At 44.7% G+C, this 11,541-nt stretch overlaps 1 protein-coding gene across 1 annotated transcript in view; it reads right to left on the bottom strand.

Moving 5' to 3' along the window:
- Positions 1–10,408: 10,408 nt before the first annotated feature.
- The window catches only part of Cdk12 (cyclin dependent kinase 12), an 82,602-nt gene continuing 81,469 nt past the window's right edge, over positions 10,409–11,541 (bottom strand). The window contains exon 20 of the mRNA XM_029569471.1: positions 10,409–10,514. The gene's annotated coding sequence lies outside the window, so the exon portion shown is untranslated. The remainder of the gene's footprint in view (positions 10,515–11,541) is intronic.

The following is an 11,541-nucleotide window of genomic DNA, read 5'->3' as shown; positions in this document are numbered from 1 at the left end:
GGGGGTCGCTGTGTGTTGCAGAGACGACCTGTGGATCTAAGGGGGTGCCACGGCGCGTGGGGGTAAAGGGGGAAAATCCCAAAAAAAAAAAAAAAAAAAAAAAAAGAAAAAAAAAATCTTTTCAAAGCACAAGTAATGGGTGAGCTAAGAAGGCACATGTTAGAGGGGCCCCAGCAAGCATACTAACCAACTTGCATGCAGAGCTGTGCACAATGTCTGAGTGTGCACTAGCATCATATTGTATCTATCTTCATGGCATTCTCCCGCTTCCCTGCAAGGCAGGGATAACCTCAGTTTCATTACCCCTAACCCTGCTCCCTTGAGGGTCTCTGTCTCCATTTGCCCATAGGAGTATCAATGAAAGCCTTCTTGAGCCTGAGTGTGTGTAGGGGGTCTCAGCTCCTTGATCATTTAGATGACCCCAACTTACACTAATTCATCTATTCTGAAAGCTCCCTCTTCCCCTAGTGTGTTTCATGCCACTACCTCATCTAGTGTCCAAATAAAAAGGAGGAACTTGGGGTGATGCTGTGGGAGTAGGAGAAAGGGTAGATCAGATACTGTTCGATTTTGCCTGGGTTCCCCTTGGAGCACTGCTGCTCATTTAAAATTCCGATTTAAAGCCGTGCGGCTCTTTAAATTTCCACATTAGCATGCCGCCCTGATGCCAGGCCAAGATGTTGGGATGGATTTGGCAGGAATGCCTCCAACAGCAGCAAGCAGCAGCATTTGCCAGCAATAAAACAACGCATGAATAAAAGAAGACCGCTTGGCAACAGCAGCAGCCCAGGTAGCTGGGTAAACCCAGGAGGGGATTTCATATGTAGGCACTCAGAGGTATGCAGGCCTGTGAGGGCATGTATAGGCCTCTGTAGCTGTCTGGGCCCTCACCCCCAATCTATGCCTGCACTGTGGAATTGGGGTGAGAGCCCGGGCAAGACTGGGGTTTCTCCCTTGCGCTCTCACCTCCTCCCCTCAGGGTTATCTTCTTGGAGGAGACAGATGCTGTTTTTGATGAGGACACAAAGCTTTGGCCTGCAGCCTGAGTTGTCCTGTTTTATTAGGGACCCAGAGAACAAGTGGAGTTAGAGAGAACAACGCTGACCAGAATGGCTTCCAGATTCACGACCCCACTGGTCTGGATGCTATGAGGGGTACTGTCTGGGGCCTTGGGTGAGAAGCTGCTATGAGACCTGGGTATTGGAGCTGAGCTGGGTCAGAGTGTTCTGGACTGGAAGGTTTGAAACTGTACTTGCATAAGGTGAGGAACAGGGAGTGGCCAAGGAGAGCAAGGAGCTACTAGGCCTGGCTTAACTTTAATTCCCCACAGACAGGGAAAGTTGTTTTGAGATTAGAAGCAAGGGCAGCAAAGGAGTCAAAGTCCTGGACTAGACAGGACATCATCTAGAAGTCATTTTCTGCATCCCATTTCCCAACGTCTGGAAAGAGCAGCCCCAAAAGGACTTTGCTGTTCCTGAATCCTGTGTTCCAGTCTCCTGGCTGAGGCTCAGTACGTAGCTCCCAGGCATTTCAAGGAGCAAACAGTCTGTCCTTCTGGTAAATTGTCTATTCTTCCTACTTAGTGTAATCATCTTCCCCAAAGCCCAAAGAAAGAGGACAGAGCAAACAGAGGAGGAGCAGCAGATGTCTCTGTAGTTTTGGCTAAGGCAGAAAAGAGGGATTTTCTGTAGGGCACCTTTCTCTGATGGAACTCCTTTCTCTTCAAGCTCACAATTTCAGACCTCTCTACATGAGGAGAAAATATTGGGACCTTGGACTGTCTCAGTACCTAGAGAAGTCAGAGAACAGAAGGGCAGGGCTAAACTTTGGCAGAGCAGGGTCTCCTCTTGGAACTAGTGTTCTTGTCTTGATGGCATTTTCCAGGGTGAATGAGATGGCCTGACTTCCCAGGTATCCTATTTCTTGGTTCATGTACTGGAGTACATCAGATCTGGGAGTAATTAAGAATAGCTAATAAACTAAGTTTAGGCCACAGAAATCTCTGTCATTCATTCATTCATTCATTCATTCATTCAACAAATACCAAACAACTGTTTTATATTAGGTACTGTGCTAGGTACTGTGAGCACACAGGTGAATATAAACTGCCCTCTTGGAACTGTCCATCCAAGAAAACAAAGGCTATCATGTAAATGCCTGCACAAGGGGCTGGAGAGATGGCTTAGTGATTATGAATGTATACTGCTCTTGCAGAGGATCTGAGTTCAGTTCCCAGCACTCAGATCAGATGGCTCACAACCACTTGTAACTCCAGCCCCAAGGTAGCTGACACCATCTTCTGGCCTCTGTGGGCACCTGCCCTCATGTGTACATACCTGCACACAGAAATACATATATACATGTAATTAAAAAAATTAAATGTAGCATGCGCCTTTAATCCTAGCCCTTGGGAGGCAGAGGCAGGTGGATCTCTGTGAGATTGAGGCCAGCCTGGCCCATATAGTTCTAGGCAGGCTGAGATTAGGAGACCCTGTCAAACAAAACAAAACAAAGCCAAACAAAAACCAAAAAAAATTTCAAATGATTGCACAAACAAGTGTAAAATAACTATGTGAAGAGCTTGGAAAACAAGACATACCATCCATGAAAGTGCATAATGGGGGCCTTGATTGACTCTAAGGAGTAGAGAAAGCTTGCAGAGGAGAAAGAGAAGGATACAATCTTAGAACTGCACGTGACATCACAAAAACCAAAGAGGTAGATGGTCAACTGTGTTATGATGCTGAGGGCTCCTGATACTTACGTAACCTAGCTTCTCCCCCACTAGTTTTGAGTATAGGTATAGAAATGCTCTGGCATGGTGCCTGGCTCACAGTTGATGCTCTGTAGTGTTAGTTCCCTTTCCTTTCTCCAAGCTGAGCCTCCTTTCAGGGACTCCAGGTTTCCAGAACAAAGATGCGGCACAGGCTTAGCCTCTTCTGTTAACTCAGGCCCTAAACTCCAGCCATCCAATTCTTAAGAGAAAAAGAGAAAGGCCAAAGGCCTCTCCCCGTTAGGCCTTTCCACATTAGTCCCATCACATGAAGCCTATTAACCTACTTCCTCCTTTGCACTGACCTTTCATGAGGAGGGGCTGGGCTCTGAATCTATGAGGAAAATGTTATCCTGGCTCTGCTTCTGAGACTAGGCCTGAGAAGAAAGTTGGAATCCTCATCAGCTCCCAGGACTGCCTGGGTGAATCTGAATGTCTTAGGTAGGGAGAGGGAGCAGTGGGGAGATGAGAAGGGGGGCTGCTCACCCAAGACGGCATAGAGCCCAGAGCCTTTTCCATTGCAGACACCCCATCTGTCTCCTACAGAAGGCTAGGGTTGGAAGAAGTTTGGTGAAGGGGGGTATGGTGGGTGAAACTGTACTTCTGTGAGCTAGCATGATAGCAAGGAAGGTACTATCCAGACAGGAGTAGAGGGTCATGAGAGTGAGTGCATGCGTGGCAGTATGGCTGTTACTTTGGCCACTGGGGTCTAGAGGTCTGAGGTTGGGACTGGAGATAAGGAAGATGGTAAGGGTAGCACATGACTCTTCCAAAAGATTTGTTTGATTTGGACTTATTACTCCCAGTCCCATCAACCAGACAGCAAAGAGTCACACTCCTACTGTGAACAATGCAATGAAAGATGAGCTGTGGAGAGAACTGTGGAAAGGGCTGTTCCTAAGCTAAGAGCTGAGCTCAACTCACTATACCTCCTTCTCCCCAAGTAATCAGATCTTGTTCCTACCTTAAAATATTTGAGGGGCTGGAGAGAGGGCTCAATGGTTAAGAGCACTGACTGCTCTTGTAGAGGACCCAGGTTCAATTCCCACCCCAATATGGCAGCTAACAATCGTCTGTAACTCCAGTTCCAGGGGATCCAACACCCTCTTCTGATCTCCATGGGCACTGTACAACAACGGGTGCACTTAAATACATGTAGGCAATACACTTATTCACATAAAATAAAAATAATAGAATATTTAAAGGTGTTGCTGCTATATACTTGGTATACAGATTCTGCAACAAGAGGTTTAAAGATTAAGTAGAAATAGGCCAGAATTCAGGAAAATAAGGTGAATCCAAACCTCGGTCTCTTTTTGGAGACAAGGTCTAGCTATGTAACCCTGGCTGGCCTAGTACTCACTATGTAGTCCAGGTAGGCCTTGAACTTGTGACAGTCATCCTGCTTCAGCCTCCTGCTAGGATGAGGTATGTACCACCATGTCAAGGTCTCATTCTTCCAACATAAGTTGTCCTTGCTTCTCATGTTTGGTGATATTGTATAGCTCTCATTGCCATATCAGTTGGGGGTTTTTGGTAGACAGCTCAGAATTCCTTCCTAGTGACCAAAACACTTTGTGTGATAACCAGACCCTTGAGGAATTTCCATCAGCACAGCACCTTTGACGCACCAAAATCCAGACACTAGGATGGACTGCTCATATACAGAAATATAAAAGAGGGACCTGGCTGAGTGTGGTGGTGCACATCTTTAACCCTAGCACTCTGGAGGCAAAGGCAGGTGGAGCTCTGTGAGTTCAAGCCTAGCTTGATCTACATAATGAGTTCCAGGCCAGCTATGGCTACAGAGAGACTCTGTCTCAAAAAAACAAAAAAAAAAAACAACCAACAACAAAAAAAAGAGGAAACTGGACTGGAAATGGCCAAGCAGCAGCTGGGGATGTGGGGAGTCAAAAGTGCCAGCCTGGGAAAGCTAGTTGTTAGGGCACACTCCAGGTCCTAGCACTGACCCTAGGTCACCTCCTTCCTACATTCTATGTTCTAATATGGTGCCACAATTTCCCTTCTTTCCCATTTAGTTCTTCAGGTATAACCTTCTTCTGCAGGCTGCAGCTTAATCCCTCTAAAACAGGTGCCAAGGGAACCCAAGACAGTGCTTCAGTTATTAAATATAAATAGACAGGGGAGAGGAACTGAATATAGAGACAGATATTGTATCTCTCAGTCCCTGTGAGTTATTAGGAAGGCAGTAATGGTTGCTAAGCAACAGGTCTCCATAGAGGACAAGGCACCAGAGGGAAACAAGCCTCCTTTGGCTGAATATTGGGATGGGAAGGTAGGGAAGGTGAGGGTCAAAGGGCTCTGAATTCACCAGCCAGCTTTGGGGAATGATTTGTTTGTCCTCTAAGATGAGCCCTTCTCCAGGCCTTGGCAAGCTCTGCCTGTACAACCTTCAGGATTGGTGGAAGGGGATAGGACTTAGGCACTCCTCCTTTCCTAACAGGAAGAGAAAACCTGGTTTCCATAGCAACAAAGAAACAATTCTGGTCTCATCTTGCTTAGAGCTTCTCAGTAATGCCCTCAAGGAGCACCAACTATTATAGACCTCTTTCTCTGACTTTAACTAATAATTGAAGGGGAGGGCTCATACAAAGGTTAGGGGAGGGTTTGCTACAGAACTGGTCTCACTTGGACCTAAAGTGATCTCTATTAAGACTCTGGGGACTGGAGAGATGGCTCAGTGGTTAAGAGTATCAGTTGTTCTTGCAGAAGACCTGGATTCGAATTCTAGCACCCACATGGCAGCTAACAACTGTCTATAACTCCAGTTCTAGCTGATTCAACACCCTCTTCTGTCCTTCACAGGCACTGCATGACATGGATGCACTTACATACATGCAGGCATAACACTCATATACATAAAATAAAAATTTTAAAACAGACTCCATGGTGTGTGTGTGTGTGTGTGTGTGTGTGACTTTTAGGGATTGCAAGAAGGCTAAATGGGGCATCAGATGCAAACTGAGCTCAGGCTTGTTTCTAAAAGGTGAAAAGAAATGGGTTGGAGGTCAGGAAAGAATGGGAGGACAGTCTTTTGCAACTCTTGGCCACCCATCCCCTCGACCCAAGTCCACTATTGTCAAGACCCGAGAATGGAGATATAGAACATTAATGTATGTCAAGTATAAGTGAGTGGCACCGAGGGGCATAATGTTTTTCTAATATGACCACAAGCAGAGTGTTAGAAGAATTAGGCCGACAGCTGCTGGATTTTCCCCCTTTCTCTCCCCCCCTCCTCACTCTCCCGCTCCCTTCCTCCTCAGCGTTTGCACACACCAATGGCAGCAGAGCCCTGCTTGCGATTTCTCTTAATCTTCCTCCGCCATCCTGCGCTCTTTCCGCAGGCGGTGCTGCGAAGCCGGCAGAGCCCTGCGTCACACCTTACTGCTCTCTGAGATTGCTCCACAGAGAGCTCAAGGAGATGGCAATTCGGCGCTGATGCCGGCTGGCAGCAGTTGGGAGAGGGGAAGGAGAGAGGGAGGAAGGGAGGGGGGAAAAGTTGGCACGGATACCAAGTTTTTCCCTAGAGAGACGGAGTGGTGCTAATTGTGGAAAAAGTAGGCTACTAAGGAACAGAAGAGGACATGAAGTAGGCCAGATATGGAGAGAGAGAGAGAGAGAGAGAGAGAGAGAGAGAGAGAGAGAGTCTTAGACATCCACCACATGTAGGCATGCCTAGCCACCTGACTCATGACCCTCTGTAGATCACACAACCCAGTTGGGGTTCCCACTTAACCCACCTACACACACACACACACACACACACACACTCCCAATCAACCTAGAAGAGCAGTCTAGGCATGTTGTGTGTATTCGTGTGTGTGTGTGTGTGTGTGTGTGTGTGTGTGTATGCGTGCATGTTGTATCTGTTTTGGATCGCAATAGAATGCAGTATGTAAATGAGATGGTTATTACCGCAATGTTCATCAAGCTGAGCCGAGAAGACATTAATAGCCTGATGAATATGCATGTGAATTTGTTAATTAAGTTAATTATTCTGCTGAAAATGCATTCGTCTTCCAAGGACATTTTCCCAATGATTTTTACATGCTCTAGCCATTAGTCATGCTATATTTTATCGGGGAAATGAGTTTGCTTAAGTTGTAAAAAAAAAAAAAAAAAAAAGAAAAGAGGAAAAAGAAAAATGAAAGAGCAAAATGTATTGAAGTTGACAGGGGAAGGCATCTAAGGCTGGCCTGAAGTTGGAGGCTCAGCTGGGCTTTTGAAGCCTGCCCTCGATTTTTATGGGTACCTTACTCTACCATTTTTTGCTTTTTTTTTTTTTTTGATGACAAACTTTTTTTTTCCAGTGCCAAATTTCCAACACATTAATTAATTGTTGTAGCCAATTAACTGTAGTTGTGCAAATGAGTTTAGCACTAATTACCATGCAGTGCCTGTAATCACATAAAAAACTTGCTGAGAGAGAGAAGAGAAAAAGAGGAATGGGGGTCCGGTGCCAGGATAGGAGGGGACCTGGACTAGAGGAGCACCCAAGGAGAGGGAACAAGTGGGGTCTTGAGATCACCAGTTAAGCAACACCCAGGCTCTAGAGGAAGAGACTATCTTCTCTGCTACATTTAGGACTTCTGAAATTCAGGAAATCTCAGTAAGGGGAGGGGAAAGAGTCAATAGTGTTCCACCTTTCATTAAGAACTTCCAACCAAAAGACAGATAGCTCTAGTCATTTCAGCAATGCAACATGGACTTATGTAATCCCTATACTCCTCACCCCAGGTCTTGGTCTCAATGTTTGTCTTCTCCACAGCGGGAATTACTAGGTAGGGATAGGAGTGCCATGGGGAGAAATGTTCCAGCTGAGCCAAAAGAGATATATAGAGAGATATCTCACCATGGTTCTGGAACTATACCTAAATGGGGGGAAATATTAAGGGTTCACAGCTACTGGAATAGACTAGGGAAGCAATGGTAACATCAACTATAAAAAAATCATCTCCAGTAGGAGGTGGGAGGTGGCAGCCTTTGGCTAGACACAGCTCTCTTAAGTGAAACCTCCTCTCCTGCAAGTTGGCATCTTTACCATCCATCATATCTTGGGCAACTATAGGTCTCTACCTGTCAGTTTCAACCCATGTCTAGAGGATGAGAGCCATATCAAATGTTTTTTCCAGCTTCTCTGAACCTTGCTAAGATATTAGAGGAAGAGAACAGGGGTAAAGTCAGACTAAGAAATGGACACTGCTTGTTCCTTCTCCACGGTGTCCAAGGAAAGTATGTGTGTGTGAAGAACTGTAGTTCCTGTCATTGAAAGCAACAGCAAAATGCTATCACTTCAGAATAGAGAGCTTATTTGCTCAGAGATATATCTCCAAGGAGGACCTTGATCACTCATCCTCTGACAGGCATCCAAAGGCTAGATACTCCTTGCCAATTTCAGGTCTCAGGTCTGTGAGGAGATTGCTCAAGGGCTACATTCACTTCAGTCTTGTTCCCTGCCAAAGGGGAAGTGATTTCAAGGGTACATGCCTAGTGTTCCCACTCTGTGGTACTGCTGCTCTCTGAATCTTTGAACCAAGTTTGGCTGTATTGGACCTGAATTGACCCAGGCTGCTCCATGGGCATCCTTATTTCCAACTCTCTGCTAATTCCGCACACACTCTTCCCAGCAACCATAGTTAAGTATAGAAAGGCTTCTTGTCTGAGAACCTTTGGTGTGGTGGAAAGGGTTCTATTATCTTGGGATCCAGGATCTTCTTTACCATTTAACAGCATGTCATCTTCCTCATTTACAAAATGGAGATAAACAGGAGTTTAATAAAGATGGGTGTGGTGGCACATGCCTTTGATCCCAGCAGAGCAGGCGAATCTCCAGGAGTTCAAGGCCAGTATGGTCTACATAGTAAGTTCCAGGCTAGCTAGAGCTATAGAGAAATCCTGTTTCGAAAAAAAACCAAAAAAGCTGGGTGTGGTGGTACTTGGTCTTTAATCCCAGCACTTGGGAGGCAGAGGCAGGCAGATCTCTGTGAGTTCAAGGCCAGCCTGGTCTACATAGCTAGCAAGTTCTAGGTCAGCTGGGGCTACAGGGAGACCCTGTCTCAAAAAAACAAAAAAAAAAAAAAAAAAAAGAAGTTTAATAGCTGTGACTATAAAACACTCAAAAACAAACCAAAAGAAATGGGCTATTTCATTCATTGCTAGCAAGTACATGAAATGAGAGAACTTTGTTGATAGGTAAAACTTAGCAATGTTAAAAGGATTTATGTTCACAGAAAAATCTGTCCCCGAATGTTCATAGGTACTTATTTGCAACAGCCCTAAAGTAGAATTAGCCCAGATGTCCATCAATAGGTGAATAATTAACAGTGATATAAACTGGGTATGATGATGCATACCTATAATCCCATCACTAAGGAGAGGGAGGCAGGAGGATCAGAAGTTCAAAGTCATCCTTGGTCAGATAGTGAGTTTGAGAGCAACCTGGAATATGAGAGGTCTTAAGAAGCAGAATGGAAAAAAATAAAATTAAGTAATGGTGGTATATCTATGCCATGGAATAAATAAAAGGAATTAACTCCTGGTACATACAAAAAAATTGGGTGGATCTCTAGGAAATTATGCTCCATAAAAAAGCCAATCCAAAAATGTTACATACTATCTGATTCCATTTTTTTAAATGACAAAGGTTTAGAAGAGGACAGATTAATGGTACCAAGAGTTAAGAGATGGGTGGAGGGGCTGGTGAAATGGCTCAGTGGGTAAAGACCTTGCATTCTGGATGGTATAAATTTGATGATCTGAGTTCAGTCCCTGGAAACCACACAAAGGTGGGAGTAGAGAACTGACTCTACAAAGTTGTCCTCAGCCAGGCTGGTGGAGCATGCCTTTAATCCCAACACCCAGGAGGCAGATGGATCTTTGTGAGTTCAAGGCCAGCCTGGTGAACATAGGGAGTTCCAGGAAGCCTGGGCTAGGGCTACATAGTGAGACCCTGTCTCAAAAAAATATATAAAGTTGTCCTCAAATCTCCATATACATGCTGTCATGTATCACCCCCACCCCATTATATACATTTTTAAAAAGAGAAGTGGATAAGGGTAGATAGATATGATTATTAAAAAATCATGAAGAGGGGCTGGAGAGATAGCACAGCGCTTAAGAACACTGATTGTTCTCGCAGAAGACCCGGGTTCTAATCCCAGCACCCACATGGCAGCTAACAACTGTCTGTAACTCCAGTTCCAGGGGATCCAACAGTCTCTTCTGTCCTCCGCTGGCATTGCATGACATTGACCTACATGAAATAATATAATAAAATATTTTAAAAAAATCATGAAGAATTCCATAAAACTATTAAGCACCTTCTTTCTTTTTTTGCAGGTGCTGGAGGTTGAACCCTTAAGTATGCTACACAAATGCTGCTATCACTGAGCTGCATCCCAACAGCTCTGTTCAGTATCTTGACTGTAGAGGTGAACATGAAAATTTAACACAGGAAATGAAACTGTATAGCATTTAGTCACTCATATGCATACATTTAGTAAAACTATAGAATCTTGGGACTATGCGATGATTCAGTAGGTAAAGTCTCTTGCTGCCAATGTGGAACTTACTCTGTATATCAAGCTGGTCTCAAACTTAAAACAATCCTCTCACCTCAGTCTCTTCAGTGTTGGGACTACAGGCATGAGCCACTATGTCCAGCTCTCTGTATTATTTTTCAATTAAAAAATTATTGTACAGCAGTGCCCATGGGATGCTCCTGTGTAAAAAAAAAAAAAAGAAAAAAAATTATTTTGTGTGTTTGTTTGCCTAGGGCTTCAGACATTGTGGATCACCTCTGTAATCCCAACACTTGGGAGGTAGAGGCAGGAGAATTGGAAGTTCAAGGTCTTTCTGGGCTACATAGTTAGTTCAAGGCCAGTTTGGGGATACATCAGACCCTGTCTCAAAAAACCAAAAACCAAAATTATTTTAAAAAGACCTCTGAGATGGTTCAGAGGGTAAAAGTGCTTATCACCAAGTCAGAGGAGTGGAGTTCAATCCCTGGAATTTGTATGGTGAAATAAAAGTTGTTCTCCGACCTCCACACATGTGCTGTTGCATGAATGAGCCTAGGCATGTATAGTTCACTGACACCCCCCCCCAAATAAACTAATTAAAAAGTTTAAAGTTATCTTCAGCTATATAGAGTTCAAGACCAGCCAGCCTGAGCTACATCACACCCTGTCTCAAGAAACAAAAAGACAAGACCAAAAAATTGCATATAGGGCTAGAGATGTAGCTCAGTAGTAGAGTGCTTGTTTAGCATGTGCAAGGCCCAGCTCGGGGAGGGGGGGAGGCAAGAAGTTTTATTTTATATGATTGAATAATCACTGTGGTGTTATAAAGTAAAAATATCTAGATGGTTAAAAATAGATAAGCCAGGTGTGGAACCAGCACTTGGGAGGCTGAGGCAGAAGGACTGCCATGGATTTAAGGTTAGCCTGGGCTGCATAGTAAGTTCCAGACCAGTCTGGACTACAGAGTGAGACTGTTTCAGAAAACAAAAATAAGCCAGGCATGGTGGTGCAAACCTTTAATTACACCACTGAAGAGGCAAAGGCAGGGTAGATCTCTGTGAATTTGAGGTCAACCTGGACTACAAAGTGAGTTTGAGGCCAGCCAGGGCTATACAGTGAGACACTGTCTTAAAAAAAAGCCACAGAAGCCAGGTGTGGTGGTGCACACCTGTAGTCCCAGCACTTGGAAGGCAGAGGCAGGTGGAGCTCTGTGAGTTCAAGGCCAGC

This window comes from Nannospalax galili, unplaced genomic scaffold (assembly GCF_000622305.1).
Source record: "Nannospalax galili isolate Female #2095 unplaced genomic scaffold, S.galili_v1.0 scaffold1382, whole genome shotgun sequence".
Classification (NCBI taxonomy): Eukaryota; Metazoa; Chordata; class Mammalia; order Rodentia; family Spalacidae; genus Nannospalax; species Nannospalax galili.
The sequence above is the reverse complement of the archived record's forward strand: the minus strand, read 5'-3'. Positions and strand labels throughout refer to the sequence as shown.